This window comes from Elephantulus edwardii, unplaced genomic scaffold (assembly GCF_000299155.1).
Source record: "Elephantulus edwardii isolate Elephantulus edwardi_28Jun2011 unplaced genomic scaffold, EleEdw1.0 scaffold00103, whole genome shotgun sequence".
NCBI classification, from domain to species: Eukaryota; Metazoa; Chordata; class Mammalia; order Macroscelidea; family Macroscelididae; genus Elephantulus; species Elephantulus edwardii.
The window spans coordinates 11361326-11377852 of NW_006399853.1; the positions used below are offsets into that span (position 1 = coordinate 11361326).

General features: G+C 44.5%; 1 protein-coding gene across 3 annotated transcripts in view; it reads left to right on the top strand.

Moving 5' to 3' along the window:
* NEDD4L (neural precursor cell expressed, developmentally down-regulated 4-like, E3 ubiquitin protein ligase) overlaps positions 1-16527 on the top strand; it is a 280431-nt gene that overhangs the window by 102715 nt on the left and 161189 nt on the right. For all 3 annotated transcript variants that reach the window (XM_006891744.1, XM_006891745.1, XM_006891746.1), the window contains exon 4: positions 6084-6137. The gene's annotated coding sequence lies outside the window, so the exon portion shown is untranslated. The remainder of the gene's footprint in view (positions 1-6083; positions 6138-16527) is intronic.

Genomic DNA, 16527 nt, shown 5'->3' on the forward strand with positions numbered 1-16527 from the left:
TCCTCCAACGTGTAGGATCTTACATGATGAACAGAACTGCCCCTTCTCCCCACCCCCCTCGCAGGTCTTTCAAGGCTAGAAATCTTTTTTTAAAAAAAAAATTTTATTATTTTGTGTGTGTACCGTCAAATCTGATCTGACTGGTAAAGCAGGAGATTGCTCCTCCTTCTCCAGCAGAGCATCTGGTGGATTCAAACCGTGTACCTCTGGGATTGCAGTGCAGCTTCTTGCCACTAGGCTGCCAGAGCTCTCCTAAGGTTAGAAATCTTTAAGAAGGCAGATTACCACATGAAGATCAGCTACTGAATTTGAACCACAAATGTTTTGGTAACAGCTGAGGATTTAGGTGCTGCACCACCAATGCTTAGACTTTTGACATCTATGAATAAAACCCCAGAAACCAAACACACAGCTGTGGAGTCAAGTCTCACTCATAGCGACCTGTCATTGGGTTGTCAAGACTAAATCTCTATGGAAGGAGACTGATTGTCTTTCTCCTGTGGAGATTCAAGCTACCCACCTTTCCATCAGTAGCCTAATATGTAACGCTCTATGCCACCAGAGCGCCTCAGATTATGAGTAAAGCTCAATGAACTGATAGTTGCCGCCACATTGGGTTCCTAAGGCTGTTAGTGTAGCCAAAGTCCTCAAGGAATTGGGCTGTTAATCGAAAGCCTGCACCTTTCAGGTGGTTGGAATCCACCGGCAACTCTAAGGTATCCAGGTGGGCAAAGACTATGAGTCGGTCATTCTAATTGTGTCAAAACTGACTCTTCGCTGACCCTTTAATAGGTTTGCAGAGGATGTAAATCCCACACAAGGAGATTGCCTGTCTTCCTCCTTCGGAGCAGCTGGTGGGTTCAATCTCCCTGCCTTTGGGCTGACAGTACAATTTCTTCCCACTAGGCCACTGGAGATGAGTTGTTGTGTGCCTCTCAGTTGGAACCAATCCATAGCAGACTCTCCAGTGAATTTTCAGAGGCTGTGAATCACACAGCAGGAAATTGCTCATCCTTCTCCTCTGAAGCACTGGTAGACACAAACCATGTACCTTTGAGATTGCAACATAGCGTTTTACCACGAGGCCACCAGCGTTCCCTCACCAGGGAGTGGTGGTGTTGTGTTTGATGCAAACCATATACCTTTGAGATTGTAACACAGCGTTTTACCACTAGGCCACCAGAATTCCCTCACCAGAGAGTGGTGGTGGTGGTGTGGGTTGTGTACCATCAAGTCGGAACCTACCCATAGCTGCCCCTCCAGTGGATTTTCAGAGGCAGTTTCAATTGACTGGGAGGAGATTGCCCATCTTTCTCCCTTGGAGCAGCCCATGGATTTGAACTGCCTATCTTTCGGATTGCAGCATAACTCCTTACAACTAGGTCACCAGAGTAAGTCACAAAATCTGGTCTTTAGGAAGAAAAAAGTTGTCCAAAACCCTCCATGTTTAATCTTTTCAACTCTAAATTTTATTTGGAAAGTAAGAGAAAATATAATTAAAGCAGTAGCTCAATTACTTCTAAGTGGTCTAGAGGACAGGGCTTTTCAAACAGAATGAGGACATAGAAGCAGCAGATGACACAAAACCGTAAAAGTTTTCAAATATGTTCCTATTAGAGAGGAGAAAACGAAATAAACTAGTAGAAAATTTTTTTAAAAGGGGGAAGTAGAGAGGAGGAAGACAATTTTTAAGCCTTCAGGTGTGCTGTGCAGTTACTGCTGAGAATCTCACTGAATTAGGGAGTATTTCCTCTACGTTTAATAGCAGATGCCTAGAACGAATGTCTGTAAAATACGACTGAACTATGAGATTGTTCCTTAGTCAGTTTTTATGATTGTTGAATCTTCTGTGCAGAAGGTTTGGAAATATTAGATTGCTTAGCTATTTAATGGAAAGAAAGAATTCCTTACCCTCCCCTCCCCCAAATGACAAGATAGTGATTTGGGCAGTGTTGACCTCCAGAATTGCTCTCTATTTGTTCCCCTGACCAGGGCACAGTTCCCAAGACCAAGACTGTCCCTCCACTGCCATTAATCACTGGCCTCACCTTCTTCCTTTGAATCTCAGTGGAATTTCATGTGCTCCAAGGAGGGATGACTACATAGCATCTGCTATCTATTGTGTTCAGAATTGAAATAGGGCACTGATGTTTGAGTACTTGGTACAATCCCATATAGTCTCTACCAGCTGTCATTTCAATGACTCCCTGAAGGAATGTAAAGTTAGTAAAGGCTGGTAGGTAGATTATCTTGGCCCTTCATTATCTCTCAGATGTCATTGTCCATTTACTCTTATTTGCTTGGACCACAATTATGTCATTTGTAGCACATTTACAAAATGTTTTCAAGTAATTTTTGGTTGTACACATTGTTACCTTGTCTTTTTGTTGGCTCTTTTTGAAGTTCTCTCTCATTCATTCATTCCACAAATGTTTTCTTGAGTGTCTTCTATGCTCCAGTTCCTGCTGTGTCCTGGAGATATGCAGATTGATAGCATGGTGTGAGGCTCTAGGAAGCTACTTCACAGAGCTTATGAGCAGACGCTGAGTGGTCTGTCATCTGCTTACTCTGTCACTATGCTAAGGATAGGCCAAGGTCTAGCAGCAAAAGTACTTTTCTTTGTGCTGTGGCCATCAAATGTGATACCTTTCTCTTGCCTACAATGAAGCAGTGACAGAAGACAGAAGACCCCCGAGACCTGGGTTACATCTCTGACTCTGTAACACTGTGACCTAAAAAAGCCACATGAGGACTCCCATTCTCACTGGCTTCCTTGTCTCTCACGGAGCTGAGGGAACTTTGCTTCTAGAATTTACCACTTGCCCTTAAGTTAACCCAAGTCATGACAACCCCATGCATGTCAGAGTAGCTCTGTGCTCCATGGGCTTGTCAGTGGCTCATTTTCTGAGAAGTAGGTCACCACGCCTTGCTTTCAGGGAGCCTCTGGATGAACTCCAATCTCCAGTTCCTCAATTGTTCCGTTGTTGTTGTTGTTAAGTGTTATTGTGTAGTAGACAACCCATAGCAACCCTATGAATCAAAGACCTGAACACTTGTATAACTTTCATCATTTCATTCATAGAGTTTCTGGAGGCAAGCTATTTTGGAAGTGGATGCCACTCCTGCTTCTAAGCCTGTTTGAATCTGGGTGTTCCACCAAACACTGTCCAGCATTAACGCATTTCACACATCACTGTCACAGTTTTTACCATCACAGCAACCACAAGTTGCCTCTGTGCAGCAAATTGACAGACCAGTGCTATACTATTTAGAAGAATGTTTTACTAAAAACAATTAAAACCAGATGCCTTTTTAAATACAAGGCCAAATCCAATCAGCTCACACCCAATTGCAAGCAGCAGTCCACACTCACAAAACAGAAAATGCACCTTTATATAATCTAGCTGCTCCACTCATCTTCCTGAACTGGAAAGTAGCCCCAAACTGGTGACCAAATGCCTTTTTCAATACGAGGTTAAATCCAACCAGCTCACACCCAGTTGCGAGCAACAGACGACACTCAAGCCTCAACCAAAACAGAAAACACACCTTTGTTAGGATGATAGAAATGAGAACAGCTAGCATCGTGTTGCGTATGTGGTTGGTACTTATTAAACGACTGTTGTTGTGTACGATCAAGTTGGAAGTGGCTCACAGCTGACCCTCCAGTGGATTTCAAAGATGGTAAATCACACAGGAGGAGATTTCCCATCTTTCTCCTGTGGAGCAGCTGGTGGATTCGAACTAAGTGACTTTAGATTGGTAGCTCAACTCCTTAGCAATAAGCCACCATAGCTACCTTACTAAACGATACTTGAGTCCAAATGATGGTGAAGACCATTTTGTGAGTTTTTCATAAGAGAAGAACTCTGGTCGTTCTGACAGTCTTTTCTTCTGCTCGTAGTCTTTTATTTCTTTATGTCTCTAGTGGGACTAAATTTGTTCTCCCTGTGTCCTGGTAGTCCTGCAGATGAGCTGTGGGATTTTGACCAAGTTAATCTCCTTGTTGTAGCTCTTCATGTCAAAATTCAGGTTGATGTTATTAACCACAGCGTTGCTGTGAGAACTACATGACTTGATGGGTATTAACAAGATGCTAGAAACTAGTAGAACATTCTTGTGGCTGTTGCTACTATTACTGTCCTTTTTTTTTTATCATTCTTCTCTTTAATCTCAGTAGAACTGAGACTATTTCTTCAGGCAATAACTTTGTGAAGAAGCACCGCAGTGGCATGGTAAGGTGCTCTGTCACTAACCAAACGGTTAACACTGTAGATCCACCTCGCAACTTTGCAGAAGAATGATCTGGAAATCTGCTTCTAGAAAATTCTATAAAACAGCTCTACTCTGTCACATGGGATCACTATGTGTCAAAAGGGAATTTGACAGCATCTAAAATGACAGTTCTGTGAGGATGTAGCTTGTTCTCCTGGAGTTGGGGTGCCTTTTTGTAGGGATTTAGAAACTGTTTAGTCAGAAAAGAGAATTCTGGTGGTATAGGAAGTTTCTTCACCAAGACACAGGCAGCATCTCTGAGGTGGTTGGAATCCACTAAGCCTCCGCTGTGATGGTTGGCTTCTCAGGAGGAAGATGGGCAACTCTTCTTGAGCACATTAGAGCCTCCGAAAACCAACGGAGACTCAACTGTGAGTTGATTTTCACTCGTGAGCAATGACTTTTAGATTGTTGTTATTGTTTTTGTTATGGGCCATCAAGTCGCCTGCCACTCTTGTTGTTGTTATATGCCATCGAGTCGCTTGCGACTCATAGTGACCCTATGTACAACAGCCCTAAACTCCGCTCTGTCCTGTGCCAATCGCACTGTCTCTGACACTCCCATCCCAATTATCCCAGTCACTGAATCAATCCACCTCATAGAGGGCCTTCCCCTCCTGCGCTGTCCCTCCACCCTCCCAAGCATGATGTCCCTCTCCAAGGACCTGTCTCTCCTTACAACATGTCCAAAGTATGTTAGACGGAGCCTCAGAATCCTTGCCTCCCAGGAGCCACCCAGTTTAACCCTTTCCAGGACAAATCTCTTTGTTTTCCTAGCAGTCCATGGTATTCTCAATACTCTTCTCTAGCACCACAGCTCAAAGGCATCAATTCTCCTTCTGTCCTCCTTGGTCATTGTCCAACTCTCTGATGCATAACAAGTGATTGTGAAGACCATGGCCTGTATCAGACGCACCTTAGTCTCCAGAGAGACACCATTGCTCTTCAGCACTTTGGAGATGTCCCTAACAGCAGACTTTCCCATTGCAATGCGCCTTTTAATTTCCTGGCTGCTGGTGCCAAGACTGTTGACTATGGAGCCAAGCAAACTAAAGCTGTGTACAATCTCAATCTCTTCACCATCCATCCTGATGCTGCCAATTGGCTGCCACTCTTAGCAACCTATATAGCAGCTCTGAAGCCTGCCCTGTCCTGAGCCAGTCTCACTGACTCCAGCACACCTACCCCGTTACCTTTTAGGTTTTGGTTTGGTTTGTGTTTGGTTTGTTGTTGTTAGTATATCAGAGACCCAACCAGAGTCTTTTCTTCTGATATAATGAAATATTAAGGATAGCTGTTGTTACATGCTAGATAGTCAACTGTGACTCATAGCAACCCTATAAACAACAGATCTGAACCTGGCCCTTTTCCTGTCCCGTCCTCACCAACTCCCGCATGCGTGAGGCCGTTCTCAGAGTCACTGTGTCAGTCCATCTTGTTGAAGCTCTTCCTCTCTGATGCTGAGCCTCCACCTTTCCCAGCATGGTGTCCTCCTCCAAGGATTAACCCCTCCTGACAACATGCTCAAAGTGTATCAGATGATGTTTCACCATCCCTGCCTCTAAGGTGCACCCTGGTTGCACAGTCTCCAAGACAGGCCCGTTTGTTCTCTTGGTCCATAGATGCTCAGTGTGGAAATGAATGGTGAAAACCTTGGTTTACTTAACATAGATTTTCAGAAGAGTAGGTTGATGATTCTTTTAGTAAGTGTCTAATATGTTGTATTGTGTGCTTTCTAAAACTTTGTTCTGCTTTTCTGCCTTTTTTTGTTTCTGTTCATTTTACTATCTTGTCTTTCTCTTTTCCAGGTAAATCCTTCAAACCACAGGCTCCTTTTTGAAGTATTTGACGAAAACAGACTGGTAAGTGGACCTTTATTGATTCCTGCAAAATGTGTGTAAATTGCCTTTTTAGAGCATAAACGTTCAAACTCTTATTTGTTGGACATCCTGACAGTGCATACTCGCAAAGAGAAGATTTCTGTCCCACTGTTAAAGTTCTTACTTCTAATAAGCATTTTAGTGTCATTATGACAGAAAGCATGTCTCTCTGTGTGTATGTTCTCCCAGTAAATATTAGTGAAAGCCATCAGTGATAGTATCAGACCTTTTGCTTCTGCTCTGATGTTGGCAATACAGAACAGGAGACTAATCCACAAAGAGGTCATCGTTACACATCAGCAAACGACCATGCAGTCTTTGAGATGGAAGCCAGGCTGTGTATCGCCGTCCCTCATTCAATAGAGAATCTATGGCAGTCTCCTTCATGGAAATGAAAATCCAATTTAACAGTATATTGCAAGAAGGGATTCTGTATTTAGCAGATAAAAGTAAGCTGTGTTTTCAAAAATGCGCTTTCTCAAAGTAAGTTCTTATACAGTACTTTTAAAGAGCCAAAGATAAGGCTGAGTTAGTTAATTGGTATTCAGGAAGTTCCTTACTGCATCTGTGTGTGTATGGATATGTAAATATATACATGCACAAATAGAATACAATCAGTAAAGTGAGTATCATGTGTATATGTATATACTTAAATGTGTTCTTAAGTGCTTTCAATTCAAGTGTCACTAACAGCGACCCTGTGAATAATAAGTTCTGGCAAGGCTCTGTCTCTTTCTTTGTCATCCTCAATACGTTTGAGTCCATTGCCACAGTCACTGTATTGGTCCATCTTGTTGACGGTCTTCCTTTCCTTCACTGACCCTCTACCTTTCCAAGCATGATGTCCCTTCGTAAGGAATAGCTTCTCCTAACAACATGTCCACAATTTATGAGACAAAGCTTCACCATCTTTGCCTCCAAGGAGCGTTCTGATTGCACTTTCTCCAGGACACACCTGTTTATTCTGTTGGCGGTCTATTCAGCACCATTTTCCAACACCGCAACTCAAATGCATCAGTTCTTCTGTCATCCTCATGTATAGGCATGTGACTAACATTTCCTTTTAGAATTTCAAAAGCAATTCAGCTTAAGGCATTTTAGTTTTCTTAATTACATTGAAGGTATACATCAGGTCCCCCTGAGCCATGTATTTTGATTATGAAAATGAACCAGATCATGTTATTTGAAGCCTTTAAGTTACTCTCCATAGGAGTATAATAACTCCCTTCAGTTAATTCAAATTACCTTCCCTGAAATTCAGCTGTGCTGTTTGGTTAAAGGAGTGTTCTTGTGGCCCCTCCTTTCACCAGAATTCAGTGGCAGCTTCCAATTTTGTAATAGTTGGGTTTGATAGGCTATTCAGTCTGCAGGCCCCTTATAGGATGACTCACTCCCTTGCTATGCTTGCGGATGTGGAATGAAGGTCTAGAACTTCCAAGAGTCTGAACACATAGTCAGTGGAAGCTCAGCGGCCAGCCCTGCCATCTCCTGTTTCCCAGCCCAATGGTCATGCATCACCCCGCCCTTCACCTTTCATTGAGACCCTGCCAGGGCATTGCATCTTGTTTACCTGATCATCAAATAGATCAGAGAGATCATCAAGTCAGAAATCCAGCAAATCCTGGCATGCCATTGAGGCATCTCTTCTTTTTTTCTTCTTCTTCATAATACCAGAACATTTACTGCAGAATTAAACAGAGGGATTCTTAAGATGAACTGGGTGCTGTAACAGCTGCCCGCTTGGGTTTCGGTGTTGTTCCTGATTCACAGAATCCATGCCTAACTCTGCAGTCAACGATCTCTAGGTGCCTCGTATGACCAGCACCGGTGGTATTTTGCCTTTTAGCCTTGGCACTCCAGTTATACTTTCTCTTGTGCCTGGCACGGTGGCCACACCTGCCACAGGTGGACTTCTGGAGGTGCTGGGCCTTGGAGCCACAGCGGCGGTACAACATGTGTGTTTTACTTCTACGTTTTCCAAACGATGACGTTCCCTTCGTCATCTCGCTTTTGCGGCCGCGACCAAAGAGCAGACATCTCTTCATTTAGAACGCGTGCATCCTTGGTGACTTTGCCTTAAGCGACCTTTAGTTCCTTGGGTAGGATCTCTTACACACATGGGAATGGGAAATTGCTTTCTCGTTGTATTGAATGAGCGGTTCAGGCAGGACGTTGATTGTAGTACTCCTCTTGCACCTGGCATACCTACAGTCACGTGAGTCATTCCTCTGATCTTTCTGAGTGTCTGGAAGACCTTCTGGAGAACCACCAAGGGAAGAGCCAGGGAACTGACCAGAGGAGGCGCTGTTGAGGTCAGAAATCATTCTCTTCTACAGCAGGGCAAGAATGTTGACTTGACACTTCTTACAACTAGTCTGCTCCTAATCTTAGCAGAATGAATTATCAAAACAATCGATATGTTTAACAAGTGACTTAGAGAGTGTAGCATAACTGAATTTTTGCAGGGACACAGATGCATCCCACACTTAGAATCAAGGTTGTGATTTGGTGTGTTGAATACAGTAGCTCCTCTTAAGATAAATACTAAAATCTGGGATAAATTGCCCCCCCCCCCGCAAGATGCTTTGTATTGTTTATTTTTAAATAAAATTTTTATTTTATACTGTCTTACTTACAAAGTTCGTATACATTGTTTTTCACATTTGATCTTTCAAGATGTCTTAATAATGGATTCATTTTCTCTTCTGAAGAGAGGTTCATTATACACTTTCTCTCTAAAGATGTTTCCCCACATCTGTCACCTAAATAACAACTGTTGCTGACACTTTGCTGTCAATCCTGGTCTAGACTTCCACACATTGGGTGACGAGCTGTAAGAACTTTAAGTGAAGGCAAACGTGTCTGATGCTCCCAGCTTTGCCCTCAGCCATCTGCAGTGTGGTTGTTGCTGAGAAGTGATGCTGGTGGCGTTTTCTTTGTTCACTCTTCATCCAGTTAAGACAGTATTTGAATGTACTGGTACTCGGCAGTTCTAGCCTTAAACAAACTAGCTTCCTTTTCCCTCCTAAAGGTCGTTTTTTGGCAGTGGAAACACACAACTTGAGAAAGCAGGTTTGGGCCTATATAAACACAGGGTTAATCCCCCACACCCTAGACTTCAGAACTGTTGACAAAGTCCTGCTTTGTGGATTGTAAAATAAACTTTTTGCCACCTTCTGCAAGCATGGAATTTTCCTTCCTTCTCTTTCTGCCTTCCCAAGTAAACCTCATTGTTAAATAACTGGTGTCTCTGGATCATGGAAAATAGTTTAAAACACAGAGCATATTTTCAAGTGAACTTCAAAGTCGATGACAGTTTTTTGAGCATGCACTTTTTTCTTTTCTTTCCTAAGTCTGTTTTGGTCCTTTGCAGAAATAGTAAGATCCCATGCGTGGGTCTTAACTGGAATATTATTGCTAAAATCTTATGGAGAAATGGTCAGTACCAGGCGTCATTTCTTGGGTATGAGATTTACATTAAAGTCCTTCAAAACTTACAGGCGCAGCTTTGCTTCAATTCCTCTTCTGTTGCCGTTCCTTTTTCTCCTACCTGGCACATATGGGGTGGTTGTTTCCCCGGCTGAGTTTCTTTTCTCGGGTATGTCTACGTCTGGCAACCTCGTTATATGTGAGACTCCACACTGACACAAATGCACTCATCTTTTAAATGCAAAGTGTCAGAGCTGTAGCAGGCGGTGGAATGTGAACTTGACCATGTGGTTGTTTGTGCCTCTCTCCTCATCCACTGACCTATTTTGTGCCTTGTAGATCATGGTCTAATTATTCCGCATTCAAGGGACACAGCTTCTGCAGGGTGTGTAATTGTATTTATAGTACGTTTTATGAGTTTGCATTCCGTGGGGAGAGTGTGGTGATGTCATAAATAACGGAGAGACATAACATCCGAACTGGGATGTCCTGTCACCAAGCTGGGTGACTTGTCTGTCATTCTCTGTGAGGTGGGCAAGGTGGCAGGAGTTCGGAGCCCACGCCTGCGGGTGCTGCTGTCTTGAACGCCCTCACGTGCTTGGGAGAGAGTGTGAGTGCCTAGCGTGGTGGAGCAAGACAGGGCCCAGGCATGCGATGTGCTTGAGATTTATAGCAGCGCTGCTCACAGCGTTTGCTGCCCTGGTCAGCTGTGAGAACTCCCTGCTGGAGCTCGCCTGGCTGATGGAAAAGCAGCAGCTGAGAAGGTGCCGTTTCAGGCTCTTGCTGTTTTTTTTATATAAAAAAAAAATACTGAGCGGGAGAGGGGGGCAGCTCAGCTAAGCCCACAGGCTGGCATTGGAGGGCGAGCGCTCAGTCATGTGGTCCTAGCCACCCTACCCTCTGTCCCCATGCGGACGTGAGGTTTCTGCTCTTATCCAATCGTGCCTGGAATGCCGCTGGCCACTTGGGTTATCTGCTATCTGTCGCTCCCCCGGCGCCGCAGTGCTAACGGTTTGGCAGATGGGACACTTTTTCCTGGAGTTGATGTCTTTGGGGTTTGACTTCTGGCAGTGCCGGGACTGCGGTGGCCGCTCCCCCTCTCCCTCCCAGCCCCCCTGTTCGCCATGGCCCATCGGCTTCGGTTTCATTTTGGCTCGGGCCGGAGCAACACGGCCCCCGAGTCGGAGATCCTCGAGCGGGAGCCGCCCGAGGACTTGGTCATGGCATTCCACACGCTGCCGCGGGGGAGCAGCCCGCACCGGTGCGCACAGCCCACGGCCGAGGGCGCGCTCAAGCGGAGCACGTCCATGTTCATCCCGCAGCTGCTGACCAGCCTGGACCCCAGGCCCACCCGCAGCTCGTCCGTGCAGATCTCGCTCCAGCGCAAGGCCATCAACGGCCACGCCGACGAGTGCGGGCCGCCCGACCCGCTGGCCGATGCGCTGCCCTGCGCCCTCTCGGACCTCCGGGAGGACTGGACCGCCCGGGTGAGAAGGTGCTCCTCACAGAGCAGCTCCCAGGGAACCTCGGAACGAGAGAGCCCCGAGAGTTCTCCCCCGAGGGTACCCCGAGATGCAGAAGAGCAGGTCAACGGGACAAGCCCAGGGGGCCAGAGAGTGGTCTGTACTGTCCCTTCCGATGGCCGGGTGGACACGGAGCCCACGGTGGCCCCGAGGTTGGACAGCCACGAGACCTCGCCTGGACTGAACATAAGCGGGGTCCGGATCCAGCACCGGGCGTCCAGCGCGGACATGCGCCAGGTGAGGCTGATGCCCTTTGGGTCCGAGGGACAGAATGACCCCGGCACCCCCGAGCCCCGGCGCTGGTCCCTGCAGCACGTCCCGGACGCCTCTGGCAGCTCCGCGAAGCGGTGCTTCGTCTTCCAGCTGCAGCAGCCCCAGCAGGGCGCACCGGGCCTGGGTGGCGACTACAACTTTGGGTTCACCGGCACGAAGGGGGACAGGCTGGTGAGGTATCCCCGCATTCGGCTGGAGAGGAGTACCTCCTATCCCACCCAGCCTCGCAGTGAGCGAGCCAGCCCCACGGAGGACCGGAGCCACTTGGAAGGGCCCGGCTGCAGCGGCCTGGGCCGGGAGATCCACCAGACAAATTCCATGGAGAGGGCCGCGCAGGGCCAAGCGTGTATGTTCAAGATCAGGCAGGATCAGAACGCAGGGCAGCAGCATTTCCGAATTCTTGTAACTCGAGGGGCAGAAGAAACGCACCCAAATCCTGAGCAAAACAATACCGAAGGCCCCAGCTCGACAGTAGCAAGCAGCCCGGTAAGTCAGCCGAATGTTTACATGTGGAGCTGACTCAGAGCGTGGCATGCAGTGCAATAGAATCAACTTTACCCACAGTTCTGGGAGGGGCCCCTTCAGGCCAGTGTGACAGGACATTAGGCCCAGTTAGGAGAGGCTGATTTGTGGTCCAGGCCTTGGTAGCTGCCCATAAAGCTGATGAGCATTGCAGAAAATCCTAGATCTTTAAAAACCTTCAGATTTTCAGAGTCCCAAGAGGACTGTCTTTTTTTTTTTTTAATTTAACTTTATTTTAATATTTCTTCTAAAGGAAGAATTTTCAACCTTGAATACTTTAAATTCATCCACCAGCAGTCAGCCAGGGCCCAGACCTTTCGAGGGTGGAAAACCATTTAAAAAGCTGTGTGCCAAGGTGGCTATGACACCATGTGCCTTGAAAAAGAATCAGATCAGTTGTCATATAAAGACTACGAAATAGAGAGGGATATCGTGTAGCCTGCATGTCACGTTTGACTGGGGTCTGCTCAACAGTCTGCACTATAAGTCCGTTCTCCTTATACAGTTGACAGCCTTTGTTTATCTTTATCCTGCCGTCATATGGGACAAGGATATTCACTGGTGGTGGGCAGGATATGTTTTAGAATTCCTCCATTATTTTAGAGACCAAGGCTAGGAACCTCTGATGGGGCCACATTTATGGTCCGCTGGTCCGATCATGCAACCTAGCATTGCCCACTTGAATATCTAAGCCGAGGCTGCTGTTTGATGATGGTTAGATGTCTGTGCCTTGCTATGGAAAGCGATGCTTCAGGACAGATGCTGGCCTTTTCTGCCTTTTCTGTGCCATGGCTTCCCCTGTTAGTGAAATGGAACACAGAGATACAGCAGCCGCCGCCACCACATCTGATGACTGCAGCTCTCGTGTGGTTTGGCGTAGGATGAAACGTTTCATCGGCTGGGGTTCCTCCCAGCTGTGGGGTGCTCTCCTCAAGAACCAGCACCTCGTAGTTTGAGTTGTGTTCCCCCATCTCTTAATTTACGGTGATTATCAGTTCAAGGATTATGAAGCATCTGAGAACATTGTTTGGATTTTACTTGTAAACCTAGCTTTCCGAAGTGGGTTAGCCCTGCATTTGTACGATCTTTTATTGTTTTGTGTTTGGAACCCTCCCCATTCATATCAATTTTGTCACTTGTAGCATTGATTTCTACTCTTCCAAAAGTTGAATGAGATGCTGAAAATGCAAGTATTACATCCTTCTGTTCTTCTCAGTTATTGTTACATGTCAGTCTTCTCATTATTATATTAGTTCCGTATAGTATGTGTAGCTATCTGTATGTGTGTGTAACAGAGTTGTGGAGTTTTCTTTTTCTCTTCCATAAGCTTTTAATAATAATAATAATTACTATTATTATTATTACTACTACTACTACTACTACTATTATTCCTAACCTCATTATTAGGAAGTGGTTGAATGATCTGATCTCCAGTAGATCTTGATCTGAACCGATAGAATTTGTTAGGTGCTGACTCAAGCTTTAAGAGACTGTGTCTTAGAAAATGCATTCCTGTTGCGTTGACTCCAGAAGCCACCGTGTAGGACAAAGTAGACCTGCCCTGAAGGTTCTGTGGAAGCAGACTGTACATGCTGACAGGAAATGGCCCCCATTCATTGTTATACATTTTCTCCCTCTGCCCCCCTCCCTGCTCTACCCCTCCCCACAACGCACCCCTTGTTCCCGATTGTTAGAACAACGTCCCCACATATAATGCCTAATCATATGTTCTGTTCGAACAGTTCATTTCTTCATCTGTTCTACTGCAGTGGTTTTTATCCATTCTTTCCCCATTCTCTCCCCAATCTTTTGATTAGAGCCTTTTCCTTAACTGCTGTACCACCAAGATTCTGTGTAGATGTTGTAGAAGCTATTACTCCCCAGCCCAAGGAAGTATCAAGGCTGTTGTGGTCTCTGTTGTGCAGAACATTTCCATATGAACTGGATGGCCTGCTACATAATTATTGGTGATCAGAATACCTTTCTGAAAGTCTTAAAGCTCTTTAAGTATATTAACAAACTCTTGAATCATTTTGCTTTTCAGAGGAAAAAAAATGAATTTGCAACATTAAAATTCCGCCTGCTTTGGAGTTTCTCTTATAGTTACAAAACATACAGAAAAATCCAAAACTGAGATGGACTCGCCTTTTAAGCGCTCTTGAAATTTACAAGGTCTGTCAGAGGGGGAAAACTGTAGTCTGCAAGTTTGACAGAACAAATGTTAAAGATGAAATGTGAAATTCCCTGGCAAGGGCTAGCCTGAAAAGTAAGGGCTTTCTGGTGAGCAGTGGTTTTCATACTTGTAAATTTTTGAACACATAGAAAATTGATACATTTTCAGTAGGAGCTGATTTTTTAAAAAATGAAAAAGCTTTTTCTTTAAGCAAAACAAAATGAATCCCAAGAACGAGTCCTCCGTTCCATTCAGCAGCTTGGTGCGTGTCCCTTCCGGGCAGGAGTGTTGAGCCAGCAGCTGCGTGGCCTTTTTTATCTTGACCGAAAGCATTTTCCCGGGCGTCTACAGTCTGGCTCTCACCAGCTCTCTTGATGTTTCAAATATCTGTTGTGTTGGTCAGAGGGCATTTCATTACTGGTGTGCATGAAAAATTAACCAGAAGGGATCCTGGGTTGGTTCTTGATTGATATCTAAAGCCTTCCTTGACTTGGGGACCCCGTGCTCGATTCCTCTGACAAACACGCTCAGATTTCATGGGCACTGCCTTGGGCCCTGTTACAAGGTTAAGTTGCGAGCACTCTCTCTGTCTGTACCTCCCAAACATCCTGCAGTGACTAACGCGAAAATGCAACATGACTCCAAAAAAATGTTAACCAGCTAGATTCCTATGAAAAATAAAGGGAACCTCTTGTGACAACTATTTTTCTACCTCAAAAGATACTCTAAGGAAAGTAGAATTCGTTCTTACAGGTTCTCATCAACTGTAATGAGTTATAATATTTTAGAAATCTTAGAACATTTTGCGGCAGAAGGATAGCTGGGTTCTTACATTAGTTTTGGGATTGTTTGTTTGGATTGATGAACCTCTTCACTGTGTTTATGTTACACTGTGGAAGCGGGGTCACCTTCTCCCCATGAGTGCCCACTTTCCACATGGTTGTATGTGAAATGACTGCTACGTTCTGTGTTTGACAAGTCTGAGAAGCCACCTTTTTAATCCTATTAATGTTATTAAGCGTTTGATAAAAGTCCAAGGTGCCTATAGCATTAAAATACCTGCTTGGAAAGCTTTGGAATGATGTCAGCTTCGTGCTGACAGACTTTGTAATGTAAGCAAAATCAAGAGGCCCTTGGGAGAAAACCACACATTCTGACACCTAGCCCGTGCACGAGTAGGGAAGGGAATGTGCCTTTCTTTCCTTTAGAAGTTTTCCAATCACGTCTCTGTGCCCTCTAAATGGGCATACACTTTGCAAGTGAAGTGTAATAATCCTTTGTGATTAAAAAATTATTTGGCAAGAAAATAACAATAAGTAACTATTGGTGCTTCCCTTATAGAAATATTATAGAGAGATTATACTAGATACTTACAACTCCTCAATAAATATTAACTGCTTTTTTAAAATATATTTAACTGAACCATGAAGGAATGCACAAATTATTTTTGTTGAGAATTATACTTGTAGTCCCTCTTAAGAGAAGATTTTTTCTATATGGGAATTGTTTCTTTTTATTTTGTATTCGTTTGCTTACAAAGTTCCTATGTATTGTGTTTCCAACTATTCTTCATTTACATTGTGTTTCATAAAATCATTCCCATTCATTATGTTTTATAAAATTACTCACCATTGGACCATGTCCATCATTACCCTGTCTTTTCAGGTCTCTTCCAGATCTTTCCCATTTCCTTTACCCACTCCTATATAGAAGCTTTTTAACATAACAGTGTGCTTTTGTCAAAAAAGTAGTTCTATAAATGTCAAATAGATAAACCACTCTTTCCTTTTCTAAGGCAATAATGTGATAGATAACAAAGTAGTCTTTCTTTCCCTGCCATGGATACAACAAACTTACCGCCTCCCCCTTAAATACAGTAATTTCTCCAGTGTTGGCCATGTCTGCAACCATTCGCAATTATGACCTTAGAATTCTAGAAATGTCCGGGAAGGGTCTGGAAAGCCGTGTAGGCAGTGCGCAGAGTTGGCACCATATGTGTTTCTTTCGGCGGACTTGACACTTAGTGGTAGCTCGTGATTTTTGCAGCACCTCACAGTTTGATAAGAACTTTCTTTTGTTTCCCTGAATGTGTGCAGCTGTCCCATCATAGAGGCTCCACTGTACTTGGCCTTCCCAGCTCTCCGGGATGTTCGAGTTATTTCAGTGTTTCAGGTCAAGGTACTTGGCCTTGTAAGGAAGTGTGGTAACCACTATACTGCCATCTCACGTCTCATTTATATAAAGGGAATTTGACATTTTATTCATACAAATACACGAGCCCTGATGGTTGGTTGGTTGGTTGAACACTCAACTCTTATCTAAGAGATTATAAGTTCAAACACACTCAGCAGTTATGTAGGGGAAATATTTGCTAACCTGCACTTGTTTTTTTTTCTTATCTTTCTTTTTTTTTATATTAAATTTTATTTTAATGAACATTTACAAGGATTTT